At 35.4% G+C, this 12,036-nt stretch overlaps 1 pseudogene; it reads right to left on the reverse strand.

The window, feature by feature from the left end:
• Positions 1 to 2,007: 2,007 nt before the first annotated feature.
• LOC113334272 lies at positions 2,008 to 2,188 on the reverse strand (annotated as a pseudogene).
• Positions 2,189 to 12,036: the final 9,848 nt, after the last annotated feature.

The following is a 12,036-nucleotide window of genomic DNA, read 5'->3' on the forward strand; positions in this document are numbered from 1 at the left end:
TTTTATTTTCAATGGTATCTCCATAACTACTGATTTGATTTACTATGCCAGTAACTCTTGAGAAGAAGTTCTGGATAGTTTCATTTTCTTTCATAAGTAAATTATCAAAATCTCGCCATAAATTTTGTAGTTTAATGGAGATTACCTTTTCTGATCCTTGGAATGCTACTTTGAGAATATTCCAGGCCTCCTGTGAAGTTTTTGCCACCGAAATTCGAGGAAAAATAGCTTTGCTTACGCCTTGTTGTAGAAACAGTAATGCTTTAGCATCTTTCTTCTTATTTTCCTTATACTCCTTTTTCTCTGCGTCCGTCCATGACGACAGAGTTTCTGCCGACTCTGGTACTTTATAACCTTCTTCTATAAAATCCCATAGGTCTTGTGAAATGAATAGTGTCTTCATTTGTAGACTCCAATAATCGTAACTCTCACCATCAAAAATTGGAATTAGACTTTGGGCATAGTTGAAACCTTGAATATTTTGGTTAATTGCCATGAGTAGAGTTTTAGGATTACTGGGTTAGGTTTGCTCTGATACCAAATTTGTTGGCGCAATGCGGAAATGTGATGGGTTTATAGAAATGATTTTGAAAGAGAGGTGTTAATTGGAAAGTGAGGCTTTGATTAATATGAAAATGAAAATGTTACAAGAGGTTTGTGTAGCAACTTTGGCTTCCACTAGTTGTTTACAAAGAGGCACTTTGGCTCTTACTCTAACTCTAGCTCTCACTCTACTACTTGGTTACTCACTTGAGTTTTTGATGATTGTTGTTGGATGATCCCAAATGAATCCATCCTATGCCTATTTATAGGCTTCATGACCAACTCCTTACTTTTCTAGATAGTTCTATCTAGACTCTTCTTCAAATTAGATATTATAAGAAAATTCTAGAGAAAAGAATTCTCTAGATAATACTTGATGTAAAGAAGGCCTAGAAGATTCTAGTATATGGGCTTTACTTAGAGTAGATGATCATTTGGGCCTTACTATTGGGTTTTCACAAATTATGTTTTTAACAGATATAAACCGAATACAAATTGATTAAACTAGCTGATTCAGCTTTTGTTCCAGTGGTGGAGAAATTCTGTTGACAGGAAATCTTTAACCACATATGGAGATCAAATTGACAAGCACAACAATTGAAAAAAATGGGAAATTGAGATTTTCAGAGGAGATATCATGGTGGTTGATGTCATTGAACTACCACCACTTGCTTCTGCTATGCATGATTTTGCAGTTGTGGATCTGTTTTCTTTTTTGTTTAGGAGCTTCTATGCTTTAAAGAGTGTCTTGCCTTCTCTTCCGCACATAAAGAACCACTTTTTGGTGCGTAAAATGGCATTCTATATCCGCAAACTGGCCTTCTTTATCCTCACCATCCTCGTACAAGGAAAAGCTACACAAAAATCCCAATGCCATTCCTCACCTTGATGGAGCGCCCTTTGACCTAGATCATCATCATTGGACCTGCAGTGCATATCTAACGCAACCTCATATCCTTGGATATCATTTTGTACATGAAGGGTCACCCAGTTAAGCCATTTTGATGAAACATTTGAAACCAGAATCGAAAACACTAGCAACAATAATCCGAACCAGAAACAACTCTAATCTCCAGACTCCAGGCAGTCCACTGTCTGCACTGGCATGGAGAATGTTACAAAATCACCATGCCGATTCATTCCTCCTTGATGCAGTCAAGTAGAAAATTTATTTAATCTGACTAGTCGGTATATATATTATATAATGCAAAATCCTTCTTAAACACTTGTCGTCTATTCAGAACAAAAATGTAATAATGTCCTCGTCCATATGCCTGAATGGTTTGGTTTCAAAGCATGGAATTACAGCTTTCTTCATGGACATGAAACTGAAAATTATACTCAACTTATGGAATACAGGATGCAGTATTTTCATCTGACATAGAATGTCTATCTATCACCTAAAGTACTCCAATTTCATGTTCGTAAAAGCTAAGAAGGTTGTGTTTAAGCTCTCAAAGTTTAAATTAGTACTTGGTGGGGGTGCAGCAGTGCAAGGCAAGGGCGACGCCTGAGAACCTGACGGGAACTTCCCCGTGAAAAATATTAATTTAATATCGTGTGAGCCGATGGCTCACATATCAGATATTAAACTGATAAGAACAGATACCACACTTGATCTTAGCCAAAAGGCCGAGAAAGGTATGCTTCTTCGCAGCTTAAGCTTCTGCTTTTATACTGTCTTGTTTCCATACCTCTGCTCTGGACCAGTCTATGTGGGACTAAAACTTAAGCTCACTAATCAATGAAATGATGGATTTAGTGCTACATTGAAGTTCATACCCTTGATAAGGATAAGGGGCACACTTTAGGGTTTGCTTATAAGCAGGTAGCTACACTCTCACTGAACCAACAGAAGCTTTCTAGTTTATTTATACACCTTCGCCGTCTTTCGTCTTTCTCTGGTTTTTGATCTCTATCCAGATAAAAGCTCTTTCTTTTCGGTTTGTTCTGATTACGAAATGGATTATTGGGAAAAACCTCCTCATATCTACCTAGAATCGACGAGCACTATGATTTTTCCTCTCATAAATAAATTGGATGCGATGTAGATTAACCGATAGTGGAGGATCCTGATCTTATGTATTTGCGTCTCTTATTAGATGTTCTTGTTCTGCATGGTTCATAGCAGGGGAATTACAGGCTAGGGAAAGTGGAATTGTCTATCAATCAAACCAATTTTATTTATTTTGTAAAATTCCATATGTTAATCTTGAATGTTATTGAACAATTTGCATCTACAATTCTTGGGTATCTGTTGTTAATGTTACATCCTATTGCAGTTATGGAATCAAATTATTCAATTTCAAGCTCACTTATTTGAAGGAACTTCACATTTCTTACTCACTTTCAAAAATTCTACTCAAACAAATATGTTCAGAAGACTGTAGTCAGTCCGAGATTAAATATAAATTTGGATTTTCGATCTGAAATGTTTTAGGTTTCGCAAGATTTAATTGCAGGTTAATTATCATGTACTTCATATTTCAGTAATAATTTAGATATGCAAGACTTAGTGTTTCTAGATAATAATATCTGTTTCATCTGAATTCTCCATTTTGGGGTGTCTCTGTTGGATTTCTATAACTTTTTTAATAGTTAGATTTCTATTACATTTACTAGATGTTAATCAGTTGAGTAAGAAATTTAGATTTCATGCACATACTTGATCTTGGATTCGTTGTTTCACAAAGTTGGTCAAAAACACCAAAACAGAAAATTCCTGGGTGAAATAGATTCTTAGCTTTTGATACTGTTTATATAGCCAAAAATCAAAAATATACTGTTTATATGGCCAATTTGGATATTTCACCCAGAAAAATTAAAACAAAAAAATATGTTTCACCTAAAATACCCCTTGACCCTTTAAACTAAGTTTTTTACACCAAACAAGTTTGTCCCACGTACAAATTTCATCTAACATCAGTATCCCAAAATATTTGTGTATTTGAGTGGGACCAACAAAACCAAATCTGAAAAAAAAAAAATCTACCGTCTACTTGAGTCGTTGAGGGTCTACCGTTAAATGAAATTTCATCCTGAATTTTCCTTGCAAGAGGTTCTGCTTGATGCAAACTCCATTGCTTCAGATTCTTTGGCGGCCCCCCCTTATCATCAGACACTTGGTAGAAGATGTGGGAAAGATCCAATCTTAGTCCCACCAACATAATATGTTTCCCTTCAGAACTAAAGCAGTTCAAACAACGGGTTTTAAGCCTGTGGCCAATCTGTAAAACAGGCACATGTACCACAGCAAAAAATTTCCATGCCGCTGCAAGTGCAAAATATTGAGCATACAGAGACAGATCCTGATGTGAGTTCTACAAATAGATTCAAAATATCAACATCAGAGGTAAGAGAGGCTACAAATTCAGCTCAACACTTTCCTGAAGACTTACCATCTCAAGATGTGTCTGCATTCAGTGGTCGTAAAAAATTGCAAGACTGCTCTGATCATCATAATTTTACGTCCACTAAACCTGGAAATACCCATATTAGTACCCAGATGGCACCTTCTTAGTTTGAGCAGTATGGTGCCTACAAAAATGGAAAGATGCTACTAGTCAATAATATAAGGAAGCTAGAAGAAAGTAAAGGGCGTTTGCTTCCAGCGAATTCTTCTGAGAGTTTGAACACTCGTATTATGATAGAGCCTGCAAATGTTTTTCATACCAGTCAGAGCATAGCCACCACCTCGGTAGCTAGTGAACTTGTTTCTCCTTCTCACTCTCTTTGCACATGCTACACTCCTATTACGATAGAGCCTGCAAATGTTTCTCATACCAGTCAAAGCATAGCCACCACCTCGGCGGCCAGTGATCATGTTTCTCCTCCTCGCTCTCTTCCCTCACAGGTGACTTATCAAAGTTTGTCTGTAATGAAGCCAAAGAAGCGCAAAAGTGAAGGTTTGGTTTTTTTGCCATGGCATAAAGAAGTAATGCGTGGTTCTCAAAGGCTTCTAAATATCAGGTGTTTGTCACAAGTGGCACATGTAGTATCTATCTTTTTGTTTCAATGCAAGTCATATCATATAAATGAACACTAATAGTAACCATTAAATTGTTTTACTATGTACAGGATGGCAGAAAAACACTCATTTCAATAACTCCTACCTTTTCTTTAAACTATACACGATATAAGATGTTAATGCTTGGCTTCTTTCTGTAGGTGGAAGATGAAGTTCAAATGGTCGAAGATGGACAACAAATACTTTTACCGCGAAGAAGGCTTATTTTGACGACAAAGTTAATGCAGCAACTCCTTCGACCCTCACCTCCTGCGATTCTTTCTGCAGAAGCCACTTCCTCCTATGAGTCGGTGGTGTATATTATTGCTAAAGTAACATTAGAGGACGCGTGCAGCATGGTTCCTAGCACAGGAAGTGATTTGAGCTCAACAGTGGACAATAAAAATCAGTAAGAATATACCTCAGAAATATCGCAATCTTCCCTCAAAAGAATTTCACTAGATAATACCAGGACACCTGGAGAGCTTAAAATTTCTATGAACCCATTTAAGGGTCTACCGTTAAATCTACCGTCGTCTACTTGAGTCGCCTAGTGTTCAAGAACCAGCATAATAGTCTATAACTAGATGAAAATACAATTATATAATAGTCTATAACTAGATGAAACTGATTTTCATCCAGCGTAATAGTCCATAACTAGATGACAATACAATTATATAATAGTCTATAACTAGATGAAACTAGTTTCATCCTCCATATTTTGACAAAAAAACAATTATATTACAGTTTACAACTAGATAAAATTGGTTTCATCCTGAGTATTCTTACGAAATTAAGGTATATCAATATGCAAGTTATGTGAAACTGGTTTCATCCTGCACATTTGGCGAAAATACAGCTATAAGAAAGTTTACAACTAGATGAAATTGGTTTCTAGTTGAGTATTCTGACGAAAATGGTATATCAATGAATAAACTATATGAAACTAGTTTTCATCCTGCATATTTTGAAAAAAAAAAACAAATTTTACGAAAATGGTATATCAATGAATAAACTATATGAAACTAGTTTCATCCTATTTTAAACTTGTATAAAAACAAATTCAAAAGGCATGAAATCAGTTTCATCACCAGCAAACATGGATGAAAGCAAATTGAACTAAACCTAAAACATGATGAAACCGATTTTGAATAAAATATAACTTTTTCTTCTCTTTAGTGCATCTAGGTATATGAATTCAATCAATTTTGTAAAATGGAATGTATACAGAGACAATATGCTTATTGAAACAAGTTTCATCCTAGTTTTAAATCAGCTGAAACTGCAGATTAAAAAAGTGAAGAAAGAACCAAAGCAAAACAGCCGAAACTGAACATTATTTTCTATTATGCATTTCAACAAACACTTAGAAGTATGGAAAAAATTGAACATTTTATATAACACTTTAGAAATCAGTATATAAACTTCCCATGAGCTCAGGCTCAAATCAGTATTCCCTAATAAGTAACTTTTTAAGCTAAGTTTTCAACTCATTGTATGCAGCATTACGCCTAATTCTTATAAACTTGTTTGGGGAAATCAAAAGTAAAACAGAATGCAACGATCCAATAAAATTAAATGTAAACCCACATACGTCTCAAAAAGAATAAAAATGTAAGTCCACATTCCAAAACCCCTAACATAATACCCACATACCTGTTTAGAAATTTCTTTCTTGCCGATCCTTCGTTAATCAGTAACTAAATTCATCTGAATTCAAAACGATGCGAACAAATCAACTCGATAACGTAACTGTAATTTCGAAAAACCCAACTCTGATATGGTTTTCATTTAACTGTGGTGATGGCAGCGATGGAGAACGAAAGCTAGTAGCTTTCCAGATCTGGTTTTCGTGATGAAGAAGACGAGAAGTATTGTGATATGAAGGGTAGTAAGGTCTCTCCCATTAAAAAAATTCTTTTGGTCATTTGACTCTGGCCTAATATCTACCTGTCCATATGGCCCAGAAAATGTGCGCTTTTAGCTATATAGCCCATTTTCTGAAAAAACAAATAAGAAGAAAAAGTTGGAGTGACAGAATTTCTCCACCACCAATTGATAATTTTTTTAGTTATTGGCTCAATTGATTGGCATACATAAAACTGAACTATGGAAATGAAGAAAAAAACGAAATACAAATTGATTAAACAATTTAAACCAGTGGATTCTTTCATTGCCAGAAAAAACTACAAAAACGAATACAGGAAAATCTTCAACCACTAGAAGATCAAATTGACAATACAGAAAGAAGAATAATAAATGAAAGATATGGAAAATTGAGATTATGAGAGGATAAATCATGCTGCTGTTTGTTGTTTATGCCACTGAACAACCACCATCACTTGCTTCTGCCATGTTTAGGGTTTCTCTCCTTCTCTACACCGAGAGACGACGGGAGGCACAATTTAGGGTTCCTCTATGCTACTACTTATAAGGGTCAGAGGAAATGCCCGTCAAATTCAGGGTTCACTTGTATCATATTATTTGGATTATGGACGGTGGTGATATGCAGTTGATAATCGAGAACATTAAAATATTGATCTGACCAACTTTTAGCAGTTGACTGAAGTAGTCAAACCATCCAAAACACAGTCCAAATTAGCAATCCAAGTGCCCAAATTGTGGAAATTGTAATTGATAGAGCTTCTTCACGGCATAATGCGAATTGCTAAGGTTGTTGGTGATGCTACCTATTTTACTAGCATATTTAGTATTTCATTACGACTAAATATGCAAAATCATGGTAATACTGCAAAATCATTATCAGTAAATATATATACCTGACTGGTCAAAGATTTTAAGAGAAGATCGTAGGACTAAGATTTTGAAAATGATCATCAAGATAGTGGCCGAAATGGTAGGATTCGAATTCCTCCTCATGAATTTCTAGCTAGGAGATATCAAGGATTCTTATTAGTATGATCATTATCAGTAAATATATATACCCTTCATTAAACCACAATGAGATGAAAACAGGCCACATCCGACTAAATTTTTCACACATTGCTGGTGACAACGAATGTTCCCGGCAGGCAATACCGGAGGAAAATTCTGGTGGTGCTGTGTGCATCTATTTTCAGCATCAAACTCAATGACAGTTCATTTTCAATAGGCAACATACTGAAATTGGAAGGTATGTTTTTACTCATTCAGATTACAATTTCATGAATAGAAAAATAAAGAAGAAGAAAACATGGGAATGACAGAACTTCTCCACCGCTTGATAATCTTACTTACTGGGTTAATTTATTTGACATAACATAAAACTAAACTATGCAATGATTTTGTAGCTGCAGATCTGTTTTCTTTTTCTATGGTTTCCCTCCTTCTCTACACCAAGATGGTTTCTCTAATTCTCAACACAGAGATAATGGAAGGCACAATTTAGGGTTCACATATACTATCACTTATAAGGGTTATAGGATCTGACCAAGTTCCCTTATCACAGATCCAGTTACGGACGGTTGTGATGAAGAACTTTAATCTGATTCTGACCAAGTTCTAACAATTGACTCAGGTAGTCAGACCATCCGAACAGTCAAATATATAGTGATACTGCCTCTTGTATACCTCTTGGCACATTAGAATTTAACTGCGGGAATCTCAATCTGATGCTCAGGGAGAAGCAGATGACCATATGGGTTATCAAATTGCACCACCATACACCATATGCCAATCTGGAATCTTTTGAGTGCAAGGTGCGGAAAGAATATTTGTTGAGATATGGTGTTAGTAAGATAACGTTAAACTGACGTGGAGCAATGTACCCAAACGAGCAACCTTGTCGTACCAAAATCGAAACCTTGGTTTGGAATTCAGGGTCCAATAAGATGTTATTTCCGGTTAAGTATGTCACCGTGTGTAATAATGGTGCAAGTACGCCAAACCATGGGCCACTCGTTTGATTATATGCGACCTCAAATTTTACTACATTCTTCAGTGCGAATTTCAGAACAATTTATATCCGGAAGAAATTACACCTTTATGGCGTTTTTATCATTTACTTGTTATCACTGAGTTTCAAGGACACTAGTCCTCGCCTGGGTTATTCCTGGACAAATCCAAACCACGCAGATTTGATAAATTTCCAATGTTTAAGGAAATCGATACTAACATCACATCACTCTTGAAGATAAGATTGATTCAGTTGTTGTTCACTTTTTTTCACATCCTTGCTTATGCTTAGATTGGGGCACAACTGCATTATGGGAATAAATCACCGAATCGGGCTGTCTAGCATCCCTCGTGATATATACCGGCAAGAAGGGAATGAAGCTCGAATTACCGATAAAAATAAAGAGGATATGAAGCTAAGGAGAGATTCAAAAACATAGTGGAGAATGAACAAACATCTCAAACTTATTGTCATCAGCTGCAACTTTTACGACCCACACTCTAATTAGGCCCAAAACATATGATCCTTTTACAAAATATCACCTCTGGGAAAGCCAAGAAACAGTATACATGTAACACATAAAGCAATGTCATTCAAGGTGATGGAACATTCCACTCTATGTATCAGAGAAAACTAATTACATTGACCATCTAGACAAAAAACTTTGAATTATTAGTTTGTAGTGCATCATAGAGGTCAGACGATATATTTATGGCTCTCAAAACATGGGCACCCAACACTGGCTCGACGCAAGTTGAAAATGGAAACAAAAGGAAATTGGGGATAATGCAACGACCGTGAATGGTTACGCTCTTTCTGTTAACTGAGAACGTGAAGCTTGTCTCCTTTATAGAGGTCTTTTACTAATTGCATTGGATCTTTCACCGATGCCCTTCTTTCGACTTGGCTCCTATTGATCACCAGCCATATGTCCTAGAACGCATGACAAAAGTAATGATGTGAGTAAGTATACTAAATATAGAAATCAAAAACTAAATGTTCAGACCATAATAGATCAGACCTTATACAGGAAAACATGTATAATAGCATCACCTATTACAAAGTATTCGTTCCAAGAAATGACTACGCGATTGAAAAATGATGCAAACCGCACAAACTCATCAACCCATACTTATAAATGTATTATGATAAAGGAAATCATGTATTGTTCAAAACAAATGACTACCAAGATATTAAGTTGTAATGTATCAAAGAAATTAAGTTGATAATAGCAAATGTAACAAAGTCTACCTGATGGATTTTTCAGTTGTTAAACGACTTTTTCAGAAATTCATACATATACCGAATTCACTATTGGACAACCAGATTTGGATGTGATCCTCGCTGGATTGATCATTGATCATCTCCAAGTTTGCAACCACATCTGCATTTGAAAAGTAAGGATTAAGAACAACTCTTTTAAAAATTAAAGAAGATCAACCCTGACTATGATGTAGTACATCCTTTTCTTTACAACTGAGACAACTATGACAAGTTGATCCCATTCAACAGAAGCAACTTCGACAAGTTGCTTCCATTCTACAGAAGCAACCTTGACAAGTTGATTCAATTCTGAATCTATATTTAGTTTTACTTGTTTTACAAGTCTTTGCTTTCCTACTTTAGATTGATTTCCTTTTATTTTCTCTTAGTCGGTTCTTGTAAACCTATTTAAAAGCTTTTTCCTTCTTATTTTGGATTATCAATCTTATTATTGAATTATTATTATCAATCATTAAGACTTAAGTCTTGATATCTCAATCAGATTTGTTAAGTTTCTGACGGAACTTAAAGTCTTTTCTCATCTCCAGCAACTAGGTTGCTTTCACCTTTATCAATCCTGATTTTCATTAGTTGGTCTCAGACAAAGTTTTTAGATTTTCATCTGAAGACAGATCCTTAAAAACTTCAGCAACTCAAAACCTTAAAATTTTTATCAATAATCTTCGTTCTATCCTCGAAAGGTTCAATAGTAGATCAACCACTTACAAAAGCAGATCTTACTGAACTTAAAACTTCAATCTTCAAGGAGCTTAAAACATAATTTGAGACAAGAATCGCTTCTGTTATAGAAAAAACCTTGACAGAGAAGATCGAAAAATCTGTGACAACAAGGTTAGAGAAGGGACTTGACGGCATTTACACTTCTTAATTAAGTTGTTAAAAAACGCAGGGTTAGAATATGAAGGCATTCCAGGTTTGTCTGACAATAACGAAGAAAATACAGAAGAAGAAAATAAACCATAAGAACTTATAGACGATGAAACAAAAAAAGTGAAACCCAGTTCTTTTGTTAAGGATAATTCTATCCCTAAAGAAATTACAAATTTTCGTACGTTCCAAAAACAGTTTGAGAGTTTTCTTAACATTCCTTATAAAAAGCCTGCATCTGTGACTATTGATGGTGACGAGGTCAAGGGCGAGATTAAAGACGATCAAGCTAAAAGGTGAGAAGACGAGAAGAGATTAAAATCTTCTATGAACCCCTAAGGAACCCTACCAGAGTATAAGATGAAGTCTGATATACCGAACATTCATGGTGTTTTACAAGTTGAGGATTTATTGGATTTGTTTTATGAAATAGAGTCGTTTTTCAACTTCATGGAAGTATCTGATTCTTCTAAAGTGAAACTAGTTGCATATAAACTAAAAGGTGGAGCTGCAGCTTAGTGGAAAAATTATGTGATGATCGACGTAAGTATCTAAAACCTCCTAGACGTACTTGTAAAAAATTGCGAGAATTATTACGAGATAGGTTTTTACCTAGAGATTATATGCAGCAACTGATTATCAAACTTCAAAATTGTAGACAAGGTGCTAGATTTGTTGAAGAGTATATAGATGAATTTTATAGTTTGGTTGCACGTAATCAGTTGAATGAAACTGAATAACAGTTATTCGCACGTTTTATAGATGGTTTTAACAACTTAATTCAACAGGGGATAACACAGTCTTTGTTTACAATGGTTGAAGCTATACAACAAGCTATTAAAGTTGAAAGGCGTGTACTCAATACTTCCAGACAAGCAACTCCAAGACAAGCTCGTTATCAAAACTTTTACAAAGCTACCAGACGATATAATTTTTCTGATGGTAATCAAGGTGAAAGGGGATCTAAAGAAGTTGTTGATCCACAAGAGCACAGTTATGGTCGATTTCTGCACCAACTTCAAATAACCAATTTGATTTTCAACCAAACACCTCTTCCTGCGGACAATGCGCCTTTAATGAATATTACTTCTGCGAAACCTCTTCAAAGTACACAACAAAGAGATGTTGCTCCGAGTACTAGAAAAAGTGAATTTCAGCATCAGTTTCCTCCTTTACCAAAGCCTATTAATCCATATTCAAAGTTTCGAGGAGACAAGTGTAATCAAACTATCCATACTTTTATTAATTGTCGAAAGTTTCATGCTTATATTAATGAAACTCAAGAAGAATCTTAAGAAGAAGATGCACTGGAGGAGAATGAAATTAATTATATACATGAGCATGAGTGTTATGATGCAGATTTTTTGTGAGTTATTCGTCTAATACTGATCACAGAACCATGTCTTTCACAAAGGAATAGTATTTTCGAATATCAGTGTAT

The sequence above is a fragment of the Papaver somniferum genome, unplaced genomic scaffold (genome assembly GCF_003573695.1).
Source record: "Papaver somniferum cultivar HN1 unplaced genomic scaffold, ASM357369v1 unplaced-scaffold_135, whole genome shotgun sequence".
Lineage (NCBI taxonomy): Eukaryota > Viridiplantae > Streptophyta > Magnoliopsida > Ranunculales > Papaveraceae > Papaver > Papaver somniferum.